Here is a 16,175-nt window from a genome sequence, read left to right on the forward strand (position 1 = left end):
GGCTGCCTACTGCTAGCCTGACCCAGCCATCAACAAATTTATTGTTTGTTTACTATATCCTTGGCCATTCAGGTGCCACTTCTGGCAAAACCCTCCCTGGCCACAACCTTGCTCATCTGCCTTTCTTCTCTGAGTCTTGCATTTGTGGGCGTGCTGTGTCATTCTTCCCAACACCATCACTCTTCTCTGGTGGCTCACATCCTTCATGCCGGCAGTGTGAAACCTGAGAAGCGAGATATCTTCGTTACTCTTTTGTTGGGAGCATGCTTTGTTTCCGTAATTCTACCTCTGAATGGCCCCACACAACAATCGAGTCAGTGGAAGCTTGGGGAAGAAAACATTCCTGCTTAAAGTAAGAAAGAACTTTCTTGCAGTCAGAAATGTCTAACAACAAGCTGGCTGCCCCGAGAGAGTGAGGTTGCTCCAGATGAGTACAGTCAAGCAAAGATACACAATCATCTGACTGACAGTGATGTGCCCTGTAAATAGAGATTGAAAAGTTCAGAAGGGCAGTTAGACTGGTTGAGCTCCAAGTATCATTATATACAGAGTCTATGATTCTACGCATACCAAAGCAGTCCCCCAAATGGTTACCAGCACGAAGGATCAACAGTAGAGTTGAAGAAACGAGATCTCCAGGCCTAAATAATTAGTGAGCAGCCTCTTGTGAAAACCAGGGTTCTCCACTGACATGCTACTAACAGAGCACAGAGTTAACTGGTGTTGTGTTAGTTATTTACTTCAAAATCCTGCAGTATGGAGAGTGGGCCATTATGCTGTCATTATTGCTCAGGTTAAGCTACAACCCAAGTAGTTGTTGGCTTAGCTAGTATTTGAATCAGGAAACCTGTATTCCAGGGGTAGCTTTTATAAATGCTTCTGTTATCTGGAGCAGCAGGGGACTTGTGAAGACCACGAATCCTGGTGTCAGGCCACCTCAGTCTGAATCCTGGCCCTGCTATTTACTAGTTATAACATCCCAGGAATTTAACTTATATGCAGTTCAGTGTCAGAGTCTGTAGAATGGGGATGAAAAAAAGGGAATATTAGTGATTACCTTATAGGCTGCTAAGGGGATTAGTGAGTTAGTATAGTGTATAGTGTTTAGAGTAGTATCTGCCACATAGTAAGTGTTATATAAATGTTAAATAAAACCTTTATTGTTCTCAATGGTAAAATTAAACGTATTCAGATGGCATGGATTGGTTAACATAACTTAGAGACACTCTGTCCTTCTGCCCTTGTGTGAACGGGATGCAATGCCCAGGAAAGCAAGTAAGAAGGGCTCCAAGATTTAATCCTCAAGTATCCTGCATCCAGTAATCGAGTCCGAGGATTCTGGTTTTCTGAAGCCAACTGTAAGGGACACAGAATCCTGCCTCTGGAATATTATCATTCTGTCTTGGTTAAACATTTCTTGTACAGTGGTACTTAGAACACCGAAAGCATAAAGAACCTGAATTCACGGAGCTTGCAAACAGATGGCATAAAGGTGTATGTGCCCACATGCTAGTGAATATTTGTTTAATAAACATATTTAGGTGACAGAATTTGGTCTGAGACTCACTTTTATTCTAGCCCAGTGGGGAGGTCATGGGGGAGAAGCTGCCTCTCATCTATATCGCATTTTGATTACATGCAACAATGATCTGTCCTCAGAATTGTGCATGACCAAATTGAATGGATTCAGTTCCCAACCAAAGGACAGCAGATGAGAGTATATCAAGGTGCAGTCGTTCAGTCTGACCCTCTGAATCCAGTAATTCAGAAGGATCCAGGGAGACACTAGCAGAAGGTGAAACGTGACCCTCTGGGAATGGATGCAACCCAGGAGCAGCAGTGGTTCAGATGGGAAGAAAGGCATGAGAGATAATGTGATTCTGAGTTAATGAGGCTTAGGAATAAGAAGGGTGGACGGGAGGGGTAATGTCAGAGTAGGGAGAGGGTAGAAGTGAAGGGAGTTGTTTCTTTTGGTCTGGGTGGACAATACTTTGCTCCCTCCTATGGCTCCTTCGACACTTTCCATAAAAGCTCTTTGCACATCACCAGTGACCTCCTAGTTCCCAGAGCCAGTGACTAATCTCAGTTGTTCCCCTTGTCTACCTTTCTGCAACATTTGACCTGTGCATCACCTTCCTTTTTGGAAAATGCCTTGCACAAGGGCAGAGATGCCAGCCTTGGGAAGGTTGGGGCTGGAGATCCAGATTTGGAAAAGGACTGTTGATGGCAAGGGGTAGGATCCTTGGGAAGATGTTGGAATGCAGATGCAGAGAACCTTGATGGAACCTTGGAGAATGGTGGCATTTAGAGGGCAGGGGAAGAAATGGGCAGGGGCCAGTGATCAGCAGACAGGAGGGGAACCGGGTCACTCAGAGAGAGCAGCCGAAGGGCATTCTGAGTGCTCAGTGATGCACTGCTGCGTGCGGGTGGTGCTGGGAGTTGCCAGGGCTGAAGGGCGTGTCTCAGTGTGTTCTCGGAGAGAATAGGGAGGACAGTGACTAAAACTGTGGGAAGCAGTGGGAGAACAGGAAACACACCAAAACTGCCTACCAATTTGTTAACTCCATGGATGCATCCACTTAGAAAATATCCATGATTCACTGCGATAATGATTTTCCTTGTCTTTCTCTGTTTTCTTTTTTATCTTTTTCTACAGTTCCTCTTCCCTGCTTCATGGGGAAACTGAATCACAAAATGATGGAAACTGAGTATCTCTTCTTGACAAAACATCAGTCCTGTTGCCATGGGACTCCTTGCAGTTTTCTATTATGAGAATTATTATAAAGATATGTGCACAAGAAGAACAGATAAAAGGTCTCAATCAAAATGAATAAATATGTAATTACATTTTTTAAAACACTATCTTCTAATCAGTGGGAAATGTTTGCATTTTAAGCATCTGGAATTAAAACTAATTGGTTTAATCTATGCTGTGTTTCTTTCTGCAGGCTCCGGACACCCCACATTGATAACCTTCCTTCAATTTTTGAATAGAACACGAAGAACAATACTCTAGTGAACGGAGTCGTTCATCCATCCAACAGATATTTACCAAAAGCCTCTCACGTGCTGCCGAGTGTCTTAGGCGCTAGAGATACAGTAGTAAACAGAACAAAAAATGCCCCTGCCTTCATGGAACTTGCATTCTGGCTCTTTTGCCAAGGTCACACAGACAACAAATTTTAATTTACTTTATCAGCTCTTTTTACTTTGATAAGTTTTTTTTTTTTTTTTTTTAAATCTGTCTGCCTCAGTTTTCTCACCTAAACTAGGGTTGCTAGGAAGATTACATACTTTGAACACAGTTAAGACTCAACGAATGTGTTTAAGTCAGGGGATGATGTATGCAAAAATGCTATGAAAACTAGAAAGCAACATAAATAATTTAAGTCATACATTATCACGGGGTGGACCACCTTGGAAGCCGCTTGGCCTGTGACTTTTATGCTGGTCACCCTTGGAGGAGGGACAGTCATATCTGATTAATAAACTCCTCTCTGTTTCTAGTGACTGCTGGGGATTCACCAGCATTGCCAGTCCCTGGAAACCCACTTTCAGAAGCCTCACCCCTTGAAAAGTTATTTGGCTTACTCAGTTTATACCCAGTATAGAGAGTCTTGAATGAACATTTAAACTCTGAGTCTGCCCTATATAATGTTTATAAAAAGCTAAAATTCCTTTTTTAACATTTATTTTTGTATCTTATTTTTTTAAAGATTTTATTTATTTATTTGAGAGACAGAGTGAGTGAGAGAGAAAGAGAGAGAGCACAGGAGCAGGGCAGAGGGAGAGGGAGAAGCAGGCTCCCTGCCGAGCAGGGAGCCCAACGTGGGTCTCGGTCCCAGGACCCGGAGATCATGACCTGAGCCGAAGGCAGATGCTTAACTGACAGAGCCACCTAGGCACCTTTACATTTATTTTTTTAAAAAACCTTCTGTCATCATCATGTTTAACTCTTTTCATTATAACAAAATGATGGGAACTTTTTCACTATGTTGCTCTGCAAAGCTAATCAGATCCTGGTTATTTTATGACTATTGGAATGTGTGTGCTTAGCTGAGGTCCTCAAGATCTATAGAGCAATAAAAGGGAGATCATCATTACATTGTCCTGTTATGTGTTGTGTGGATATCGGGCCTGTTTCAGGCAGAATGATCATTTTGGGGCTGTAAGTTCTGGGAAAACAATTACATAATGCCTTCCCGTATTAGTGAATAATATTCATATAAGATCTAATGAATACGTTGGTTTCCATAGTGAAACTAAGTCCAAACAAAGGATAAGGTGAAGCTTGAATAAAGTGTGTAGAAGGTAGTGTAACATTGTAGCCACAGGTCCATTGTTAAAACCAGCATCAACATTAGTATCATCAAGCCACGTCTTCCTGAGGGAAGGATATAATGGAAAACACTACAGTGTTCAAGACTTTTTAAAGTGATTTTAATAGGGGGCGCCTGTGGTCTGATGCCTTACTGTAATTTTTAAATTTTGTAATATTAAAATTTTTAAAAATACTGTAAAGTTAAAAACATATTTAAACCTATAAGGTAGAAAAGGAAAGCCATCTGAAGTTCTACCACCTTGAGATTAACTACCATAACATTTCATACCTTAAATTGTACTTAAATGTTATATGATACATGCTGCGATTTTTTTTTTAAAGATTTTATTTTATTTAATTGACAGAGAGAGAGAGACAGAGAGAGAGGGAACACAAGCGGGGGGAGTGGGAGGGGGGGAGTGGGAGAGGGAGAAGCAGGCTTCCTGCCGAGCAGGGAGCCGGATGCGGGGCTCGATCCCAGGACCCTGGGATCCTGACCTGAGCCGAAGGCAGTCGCTTAACCAACTGAGCCACCCAGGCACCCCTACATGCTGCGATTTTTTGACATGACATCTTAAATCTTTCCTTATGCCTTCCCTCTTCCTTGTCATTTTTTTTTAAAGATTTATTTATTTATTTTGAGAGAATGAGAATGAGAGAGAGAGGGAGAGTACATGAGAGGGGGGAGGGTTAGAGGGAGAAGCAGGCTCCTCGCCGAGGAGGGAGCCCGATGCGGGACTCGATCCCGGGACTCCGGGATCATGACCTGAGTCAAAGGCAGTCGCTTAACCAACTGAGTCACCCAGGTGCCCCTTCCTTGTCATTTTTAACTGCCACGTGTGCATCTCTCCATATCTTCCTCAGTGCATATCATCATATAGAAACCCGCATTACAGGGCATTGTTTTACAAGATTGGAATTCATTATATATGCATCTCTCCATATTGCTTCTGTAAGTCAACAGTAAGTTGTGGAAATGCCCTCAAGTTACCTGGTATGGATTGAGCTCATTCGTTTAAAAGGCTACCTACTATTTCATGTCATGGATAAACTGCAGTCCCTTCATTCATTTTCCCAGAGATGAATATTGGTTTCACTCCTATCAACAGGGCTGCCATCCATTTTTTTTTTTTTTTTTTTTTTTTTTTGCCTTGTACGTGTGTCTTTACATTTGATGGTTTTCTGTCCAGGGTCAGATTCCCAGAGGTGAGATGGATTGTACAGCGAAGACTTGGGACTGGAGAGGTAATTCAGCAAAATGCAATGTGCTTTCTGGAAGAAGGGTATGAGTGATACAACGAATTACAAAAATGGTCAGGTGAACTTTAGAAGGTCTCTGTCATGCTCTGAACATTGTACGTGCTCTAAAAATGCATACTGATTAATGGAATGAATGAGTCAAGGGGTAATTGCAGAACCCTTTCTTTTCTTTATGGTTTTAAGTCCATTTCAGTGAAGTGATAAAAACAGACCACTCTGGTTCTTCTGTGGTATAAACCTTGCTCCAGTTACCTGTCGAGTTTAGTGATCTGGGGATGACTGACCCATTAATTTGTTGCCATTTCTTGTTGCATTTTATGTGCTTTAATGCTAATTCGTGTCGCTGATAACCTGCCTTGGATGTCCCAGACATCGTGTCTTCAGCCATTAGTATTCTCTCTCTGACTTCTACCCAGGACACCTAGCCCACAATTTTAGTGCTGCCATTAGAAATACATTTTCCCAAAGGTTCCTTTCCTTTTACTTCTGCTTTGTTCTGTTCCAGTTCTGACTAAATTCTCCAGACAGCTGCCAGAAGTCTGCGGAGCTGAAAGCTCTAGTTGTGTGATTGCCACTGTCCGTATTTTTGCTTCAAATATTTGCATTTTTATATCAATATGTAAATCTCTCCTCCTGGGGGCAGTTCATACACCAAAGCCAGATTCGGATTAATGACTAAGGGTGTATTGTGCATAAAATGAAAGAACATTCTAGTTTGGTGGAATGAAACAGTTGGAATGGAATGGAATGAAACATGTAGATTCTTACAGTTGAGAAGGTCAAGGCTCATTATTTCATTTACTTGCTAATTTCTAATGGCCCCTTGGTGTGCTAACTGGAAAACTTGAACAACTTAATCATCCATGAGTTATTGGACACAAAGAGCAGCAGAATTTTATTTCGAAAAATGCCTCAATATTTGTTAACGTGTCCATAATATTTTAAAGCTTTCATGAATGATGTATTTTTGGCCTGCAATCAAATTTGGTAAATTTGTCAGTGCACTCTGTGCATTTGGAGCAGCAGTCTACAAAGATTGCAACGTAACAATTTTTATATTTTTCTTTAAGTGTTTTTTAGTTTTTTATTTTATTTTATTATTTTATTATTTTATTTTTTGCAGTTCAGGGAAAGATGAGACCATTCCCTCCACAAAACTTAAGAAGAAGAGGAAGGGGCTCCTCCCATGTTCTGTCCTCCTTTAACCCTCAAGCACCCATCAGAGAGTCCCTAAGTCACAGATCTCTTAACAAAAGCTGGGTTTGGGAGCCCTTGGGGCCATAAAAGAAATAGGTCTAAATGGCAAAACCGGTGAGACTTCCTTTTAAATGCTAGAGAGACGTAAGGAGACGATGAAAAAGAAACCAGTTAGGTAGAAGAGAACACTACAGTAATGAGGACTAATATCTGCTGGGTGTTTAATACTTGATTGCAATTTATATGCCTATTTCATTTATTTGTGTAACTTTGCAAAGTTACCATTTCCATGAAGAAATGATGGTTTGACCCCTAAAGTAAATCTCCCAGGTTACCCAATTGGGAAGTGAGCATGGTGAACAGGAACCCAGATCTCTCTGACCCGAAAGCCCATTATATCACCATCACCCTCTGTGGAAGAAGATCTCCTCAGGGCCTCTCTCAGGAGGTTTTCTGCCTGATGATCTTTGGGACACTGTTGCAGCAGATAAGGCCCTCTGTTTCTGTGGCCCATCATCTACCTTGGCCTCCCGACCTCCTCATTTCAAGTATCTAGATACCTAACAGGACTATCTCCCCAGTGGGGGTTCAGTTGGCTCTGGCTTCTTCTTATGCTGCTTCCTATCCTTGCCACGCCCTTGCTGGCCTCAACTTTGTTCCAATTTCCCCCAGATTTTGCCCAAGAGTCATGTCCCTTGCTATACCTTCATCTCAAAGACTCATTTGAGGGTGAGGTTCCCTAAAGCTTGTGCTGGCCCGCTTATGGGATGAGGAAGGCCTTGGGGAGAGGCCAGTGCAGGAGATCCCGCTCAAGCAGCAGCTGATACCCCGTCTCAGGATCCCTAGCAGCCTTGCTTCATGTACACTGAGGAGGACTTATCATCCTCTGGGCATGAGTCAAGAACGTGGGCATGGTCTCCAGTTTCAGAACTGAATATTTATCTTCTGGATAGGAAGAGAGATCTAATGTACTTTAAACATGGGAGATAAATATAAGACTTGATGATTCCTGACTCTTACATTGTCTGCAATTGATTTGAAGGTACTTTAGCATAAATAGTGTGAAGTACATGTGGGTACACATTTATTCTACATTCTATGAAGTGTTAACATTAGGAATACCCTAATTAGGCCTCCACGTGCTAGAAGTTTTTAGTTAACATTTAAAAACCCAAGTTAAGAATCCATATTCCAGAAAAGGCTATAGCGAGTGCTTCAAATATTGTTAGTGGATCTCTACTGAAGTACTCCTTAAATAGTGCAAGGATTGGGAACAGTACTTTTTCACTGGATAAATAGAAAACATGCAATTGGGTAAAAAGACCGTACAGACACTCCTGGCCTTGTGTGATCAAGGTGTAAGATACAGCAAGCTCTGTAGCCTACTACTCATAGAAGTGTTCTCCAGGTTCAGAGCTCCCCTACTTAATTGAGGATTTTTGTCACTCAATCTTACAAAAGAGTTAGATGAGCCCACCATCAAAAGAGTGTTGTATCGGGGCGCCTGGGTGGCTCAGTTGGTTAAGTGTCTGCCTTCGGCTCAGGTCATGATCCCAGGGTCCTGAGATTGAGCCCCGCATTGGGCTCCCTGCTCAGCAGGAAGCCTGCTTCTCCCTCTCCCACTCCCCCTGCTTGTGTTCCCTCTCTCACTATGTCTCTCTGTCAAATAAATAAATAAAATCTTAAAAAAAAAGAGCGTTGTATCAATTGTGAGAATGCTCTTGCTCATAACTCATAGGATCACTTCTGGATAGAGAGCAGTGACTTCACTGCGCTTATAGTGAAAGCTGTAGGTTTGCTTTTGTGACTGGGAGCTCATGAATGCTTGTACCACTCATTAGCAGGGTGACTTTGAGCAAATTGCCCAAACTTTCTGACTCTATTTCTTTACCCAAAGAAACCGTAACAGTTTCCATCTCAAGGCTTTTGATGAAGACTAAATAAGATGATGTGTATAAGGTTTTTAGTTTGAGTAGATGCTCAATAAGGTTTCCCATCCTTCTCTCTGTTAGAGTTTTGTGCAGAAATTCCAAAGAAAGCCAAAGGCTAGGATGCACTTTTATCAGTTCTTTCAGATATCAGTCCTATTTAGCTTTCTTCTCATGTATCCTGACCATGTCATGGCATTAAGGAGCAGCGAAATTACATCTCATGTGACGATTATATTCTAATATTCGAACATAAAGGAAAAATAACATATGGTCAAAATAATCTTAAAAACCTATTAATTCACAAATAAAGGACAATATGCTTCATGCTTTTGTAGGATAAAGCTGTACCATGAAATGTATCTAGAAATGTAAAAAGCATAATATGATATATAACATACATTTCCATAAAATTCCAAATCCATATGTATGATATATGGCATACAATTCTATAAAAGTTTCTAAGTATGATGGAATCTGAGTATGATTTTATGACTCAAAAATTCAGTCAAGAGTTTTACTTTATGTAGTTTCTAACTTGTTTCTCTTCATTGCCTATGATTGTATTACTTCCCATAGTTTTGTATTAATTCCTCGTCTCTTCCTTGAAAGAAATCACACCTACTTACTCACCCAAAACTTGAACGAGGTCCTCCACTTCTTTGTCAGTGGTCAGAAAACTCCTAAAATCATTCATACATTCTTTCTGCCATTTTCTGGAAATGTAGTTACTGTTTCAGGCTTGATGGCATCACATACTCATAGAAACTAGTTTATTTTGTGGAATAGCAGGCAGAATTACCAGGCTACTTGAGGTGTTCTCTCTGATTTCTTCTGCTCCATGTGCATAATTGAATTTGCTTAGATTAAAAGTATAGGAACTCCATCGCTTATGAAAGTATGTTGAAAGTTACCATGTCCTGTATGCAGGTGAGTACTGTTATTGCTGATGCTATTATTAAAAGTCTTACTCTGGACAAAGAAAAGGAGTATAAAGACCCCAAAGAGGCATCTTTGGGGCCCAGATTTCTAGGATGAGAAAATGCTCCTAGTTGATGAATAGCTGAAGTGTACACAGAAAATACTTTAGCAGGGTTGCTATTCCCTATCCTGGACCAATAAGCAGGAGCCCCTGCCCAGAAAGAGGCAGTCACTTGGGCCACCAGCTAGAGGAGACAAAGGAAAGTAGGTGGGTATGTCAGGTGGGTTTCTGGAAAGAAGGTATTGAGATGCAGCCAACCAAGGCCAAACAATGACCAAGGAGCTATCACCAATACCTGAGCGTTTTGTGGGGCTACTGGGCATGGCTTCTGCTCGGCATGAGTCTCTTCTCATGAACAGTCTTTGCTCCAAAGTTCCCTGATGAATTACCTGGACTTCCTCAGATCCGCACTTCAGTCTGAGGCTCTAAAGCTGGGGGTGAATCCAGCAGGGAATACAGCAGAAGACTGTTGGATGACACTGTGCACTTTGCAGGTGAGCAGGGAGGTAAGACCAGATTCCAGTTATTTCCACAGCATTGTATTTTCCTTCAATATGTGCCATGAGGCTCATTTGGGAGGCACCCAACTGAAGAACAAACACACACTACCTTTTTTGGAAGAAGATGATATCGAGCACTTACTCCCTTTAAAATTACAGTTTTCAAGTTAAGTCTTGTTCACTGAGTGACTTTCCTGTTACTGCTTTTTGCCCCTGACGGTGCACTTGAGCACCTGCCCCATGTTCCTGTGGCCCCAGCATGGTAAATACATATGAAGGTGCTTCAAGGGCTTTTGATAGCAGATTTTAAAAATTGTATCTTAGGTTGAGTTTTGAAATGATGGGAAAAAATATTGTGAGACTGAAAACAATAAATTTATTTTTTTATTTTACTTTTTTTAAGATTTTATTTATTTATTTGACAGAGAGATAGAGAGCACAAGTAGGCAGAGAGGCAGGGAGAGGGAGAAGCAGACTCTCTGCTGAGCAGGGAGCCCGATGTGGGGCTCGATCCCAGGACCCTGGGATCATGACCTGAGCCGAAGGCAGCCACTTAACTGACTGAGCCACCCAGGCTCCCCAACAATAAATTTATTTTTAGAGTTGAAAAAACATGGAGGAAATTTTTAAAACATTTATTCTGGTATCTACTACTTGATAAATATTATTTTAAAGAGGTTTGTCTAAAAACAGGAAAATTCACCCACTATAATTTCTAAATTATAACTAATCTTAAAAGCCAGTGGCTTTTCAACATCCACTTCCTCTTATTTTTCAATATTCTTTAAAAAGAGGGCCCCATTAGCCCTGTGGCCATACTGCCTGCCAGAGGACATAGTTCTTAATGGCATGGGAACAAAGCACTTCACCATCATGGAACAAAGGATGTAAACCAGAGTTGGTTCAAAATACTTCTTCAGTGTTCCAGTTTTGCTCCAAACTCAGGGTGGGACATCACAGTCTGTGAACTGAGGTTGGTGGAGGACACATTTTCCCCATGGACCAAATATTTGATTTCTTGCTTAGGAAAGGTAACAGACACACAAGGAAAGATGGAGAGTTTTGTTGTAAAATGGCTTACATTTTCTTTCGTTTGGGTAATTCCTTTTTTACTTGTCTCTTCTTAGTAAATGGCTTTCAGAATTCATTGATTTAGCATGTACAAACAATGTGTTTTCTCTGTTTCTGTTTTTATTTTTACGGAATTTCAAATATCTTCTTTTCTGTCAATTATTAGGTTGTCACATTTCTGTCAATTCTCATAGATCTATTTTTTAAAAATCATCCACAGAGTGTAGTGGGCAGTGCTCAGGTCCCCTTTCCAGGAAAGGGGGTACCCTGAGTGAGGGCCAGCCTGTTCACTCTGGCTGGCTGGCCTTCTGTCTGGGGTCTTGTCTGATGGATTACTTCTGGTTATTTAATATTTGTAATATTTTCCCTTCCCTGAATCAACCCTCAACCTGTCTCATCCCTGAGACAGATTGATCCTTGTTGTGGAGATGATGCATCCATTTCTCACAGACAGATGTGCTTAAACAGTTATTAACGATATACTTTACCTTTCCAAGTCTATTACCTTCCTTCATTTGGTTCTGACAAGTAAGCCTGCATTTCTCTCCGGAGGACTGTCAGAGTTGACAGTGGGAAACGATATCATGTTCTTAGCTTAGGTGTTAAAAGTTGCAGCCTAGGTATAGGACAAATATATTTGGGAAAAATATTTACTGACTGAACACGATCCTCCCTCCAGCCAAGACTAAAAGAAACCAAGACTTTTCTCTAATGGGGGAGGGAGAACTGGAGGGAACATGAATCAGGGGCAGTAACTCTCTTGGTTAATTCTAGGAAATCCAGGAGTAAAATAATTTGAGCTCTACTTTCTGCGTGGGGATCTGAGAAATGTTCAGCTCCACCCAGAGTTTCTGTGCTACTAGGACTCTGGAGAGCCAGTAGAGATGGCCATATGGAGAACCTAGAGTAAGGGGTAGGCTGGGATGTCCCCAGAGAGAAACCTGACCACACAACAAGTGCCTTCCTGCATGACCGCGCAGGGTCCACAGGCCTGCAAAGGTAAGGATAGTGTGAGTTTCTGACGAGACCAGCAGGCCTAAGAGGGGCCTTACTGTGTGGGAGAGAGGGTTGAATTCTTCCAGGGATTTCCAGTTCAGAACAAGGAAGACACAAGGGATCTGTGACAGAAACCCATGGAGACATCAGCAGCCCAGAATGTCCTAAGGAAGAGAGGTGACACTTACACAGGGACTGAATGAGACCATGTCTCTCAGCGAAGTCAGGTACTATGCATTTGTGCAGGGGTTGAGTCACCCTGTGTAATGGAGGACAAAGAAGACACTGAATTTCTTAAGAGCGGCAATTCAAAGCAACTTAGTTACTTTAGGACTCCATGCTGGGAAAAATGGAGTACCAAATAGAAGTACCTTGAGTGATAGGAAAGCAGAGTTATGTTTTTGCACATCATGTTTGTGACATAAGCAAACTGTACCTTTATTAGCCATTGGATTATAATTTGATTTCTGGTGCTATTTCCCTAAATGTGCCCTTCTTGGCAGTCAGATTGCTTAGTCTGGCTAAATCCATGGCTGTTTTAGCTTATCTGTTGGACTTTTAATGAGCTTGATTTGTGTAAGTGCAAGCTGGAGAGATGGCTCTGCTACTGACAACATGAAGGACTGCAGAGAGCTGGGGACAAAACGTGGCCTCAGAGGACATCACTCAAGCAGTGCAGCCAAATGAGGCCCTTCTGGAGTCACATTAGGGTGAGCCCTCCTATGGATTCCCCATGAAACTGAGAGCTCCTTGAAGACAGGGACTAAATCTTCCCTACTTTTTCATCCCGTGTCTAGACGAATTCATGCCAAATATGAGTTTTCAATAGATGTTGAATACATTAGCCTAACTAAATACCTATTCTCCTCGTTTTGATTCCTAGTGTCTTTCTAAGTCCTCCTGACTTAACCCTTTTCCCCCAGATAGCACTTTCCTTTCTGGAGATGATGGTGTGCCACAGGAGCCCCCTTTTTCATGCTACCATTTTGAGAAGCACAGGGCTAGGCACTCAAGTTCTCACATCTGCTCCCGCTGGGAAGGAGCCCTGAAGACAACGAGGGGAGGGGGATATGACATGGAACCCAATAGACAAACTGTGGAACAAATAATTAGGGAAGGGCTTATTTTAAATCTCATGCCTCAGTGACTCTCTATGGAGGGAACGAATTCACCCATCTTGAACACAGTTCTCTGGAAAGAGGAGTCTGGGTTTTGGTTGCGGATAATCTCAAACCCATCTAGAGGACCTAAAGCACGATAGGCTACCTCAGTGGTTCTTAACCACGGGCAACTTTGCCCCCAGAGATAATGTCTGGAGGTATTTTGGTTGTCACAACTGTGAGGGCAAGTGCTACTGGCATCTCGTGGGTAGAGACCAAAGATTCTGCTAAACATCCTACAGTGTACAGGAGAGCCCCTGGCCACAAAGAAGTATTGGTCCAAACTGTCAACAATGCTGCTGTTAAGAAACCCTGGGTTAAGAGTTTAATTTAAACTGTTTTAAAAATACAAATATTATAAAAATAATTTAGTAGTATCTCTTAGTTATGTCTTGGGTACAACAACTGTAGCAAGATTACCACACTGAAAGGACAATATTTCTAACATCACTTGGATAAGTAGTTAAAAAAAAATATTAACCCTTACATTTGTCAGAAGTTTGAAGAAGTGGTAAAAGAGAGGAAAAGCAATAATCTTGGCACTCACTAAGTGTAAACACCCCGCATATCACAGCTGGCTGTTTTGTGGGGAGCCATGGAGGTGACGCAGGCAATTTCTATTGCACCCACGGCAGATGCTATGGTACGCAGCCCACGTCTCTCGCCTTGGGGACCAAAATACTCTGAGAGGCTGTTGGCTGGATGCTCTCAACTGATCTCCTCTCCAAAAATTGCCCTTGGATGAGGAGAACAACCCAGTACAAAGTCACCACCCCCCAGGCACTTCCCCAGTAAACCTGAGTCTGATGACTTGTCTGAGGGAAAATATAAGGGCTTGACTCCTCACCTCATTCTGAGGCTACCCTGAAGGGCCATCAGAGCCTCAGAGTTCCCAGTGGGATCATCTGAGGACTTTGTCAGAATTCATGGCAGTCCACTACTCCTTCCTGTCCTGATGTCCTGACTCCTTCATCCTCCACAGTGGTTGATCCCAAGGGCCCTTTCTGATAAACTTGATCAGAGTGTGTTTCCCAGAGGGAACCCACACTACAATATGCACACAGTAGGATAATTTGGGACAATGTAACAGGGTCTTGTAAAGCTCTTTGTTTCAGAACTGCACAAAACAAATTAATTGATAATTCATAGAAGGACATTTTGTGTCCTTGTATTACAAGGGGGTTGGAGGGAAAGCAAAGGAAAGTCATTTGGTGGATATAAATATACTTTTTGAAATGATGCACAATGATCTACTGGAAGTAGAATGTGAGTAAATCATGTGATCTGACTGGACCAGGCCCTTTTGTATTTAAAAGTCTCTATTTCTGTATTTTGTTCCTACATATATCCAACTGCCATTTATTGGAACTGACAGGTGGACCATGACATGGGAAGGACTCTATGGTAGAGACTGGTCACTCACCTTATCATTATGTGTTGCAACGAGCCCATCACTTCCTGTTCCAATGAGAAGGAAAATATTTGATTTATCATCTTTAGTATCAACATGCACTTAAATCATAAAGAAAGAGGGAAAAACACAGAACATTTTTTCTATTTCAATTTATGTTTCTAATGGGGGAAAAGCAATTTAGCAAAGGCCTTTCAGCTCTTTCCACAAATATAAATCTCCATTTTACGTAAATTATATGTATATACTGGGATTTGTTCTCCAAATTCTTGCAGGGGCTGTACTTGGATGTCTTATTTGCAGACAGCACAGAAAATATAAAAGGAAAATACTGCTATATGCAAGTTAAGGGCACTGTTTTTTTCCCCCCTGTTGCTGGTTGTAAAAATAATGTAGATGCATATCAATACCATATGCAAAGCAGACAGTAAGTATGCAGTTTAATGGAGAAGTGGAAGTAAATGTGGGGATTGAATTATATCCTAGTAAAGCTGCTTATCCTTGTAGTATTTATTCTTTAAACATCCTAAGCCCCTAGAGATTCATTCCATGTTGGCATTCAGTTAGGAAGCATTGCATTGCACTCCTGTCTCTAAGTCTTCTTGATGATTCTATCATTCCTGAAGAGTGCCCACATTGTTACAATGTATGAAGTGAAGTGTATATTAGAATAACACAGGACTAAATTTTTTTGCAACCAGTAATCACACTCCTATACGTATGCCACACTCCTTTGTCCTTTGGTAAGGCAATGTGTTTTCATAAATATCTCCTTTCTCATACATTTCCTGAGGAACAGATTGGGCAGGTTTAAGCTTTTTTTTTTCACTATGGATTAGTAAGTGGGGGACACAGTGAGTTGCCATCATGCAAAAGCTAAAAGCTTATCTTTGTGAAGGTCAGAATGTACAGCAGAACCCCACGAAAGCCAATTATATTTAATCTTACTTCTGGGGAACTTGTTCAATTTGCCCAAGAAGAAACGTTCTAAATGAGTCTGGATAATTACAAATGAATCTGATCTGTTGGTTAAAAGAGGCCCAGAACAAACACTGCCTGAAACTAGAATGTGGGCAGTGAGGCCCTGTAGCTGGAGGTTTCAAGTCCGTTATGAACAGGGCTTTTGTTATTTTAATACAAAACATGATTTTAGCTACAGTTAAATAAAACAAAAGCCAGAACTTCTTCTGGGGTCTATGACTATTTTTAGCTCCAGTTTCCTTTTCCTCATCTAACTGGGAGGGAAAGAGAAGGTGTCCAGGGTAGGAAAGAAGTTCTGGAAAAATATCAAGAGTTCTCTGGGACCTGCAGATTTGAATTCTAAATGAAGGCTTCATTACTACTAATCA

The sequence above is a fragment of the Zalophus californianus genome, chromosome 2 (assembly GCF_009762305.2).
Source record: "Zalophus californianus isolate mZalCal1 chromosome 2, mZalCal1.pri.v2, whole genome shotgun sequence".
Lineage (NCBI taxonomy): Eukaryota > Metazoa > Chordata > Mammalia > Carnivora > Otariidae > Zalophus > Zalophus californianus.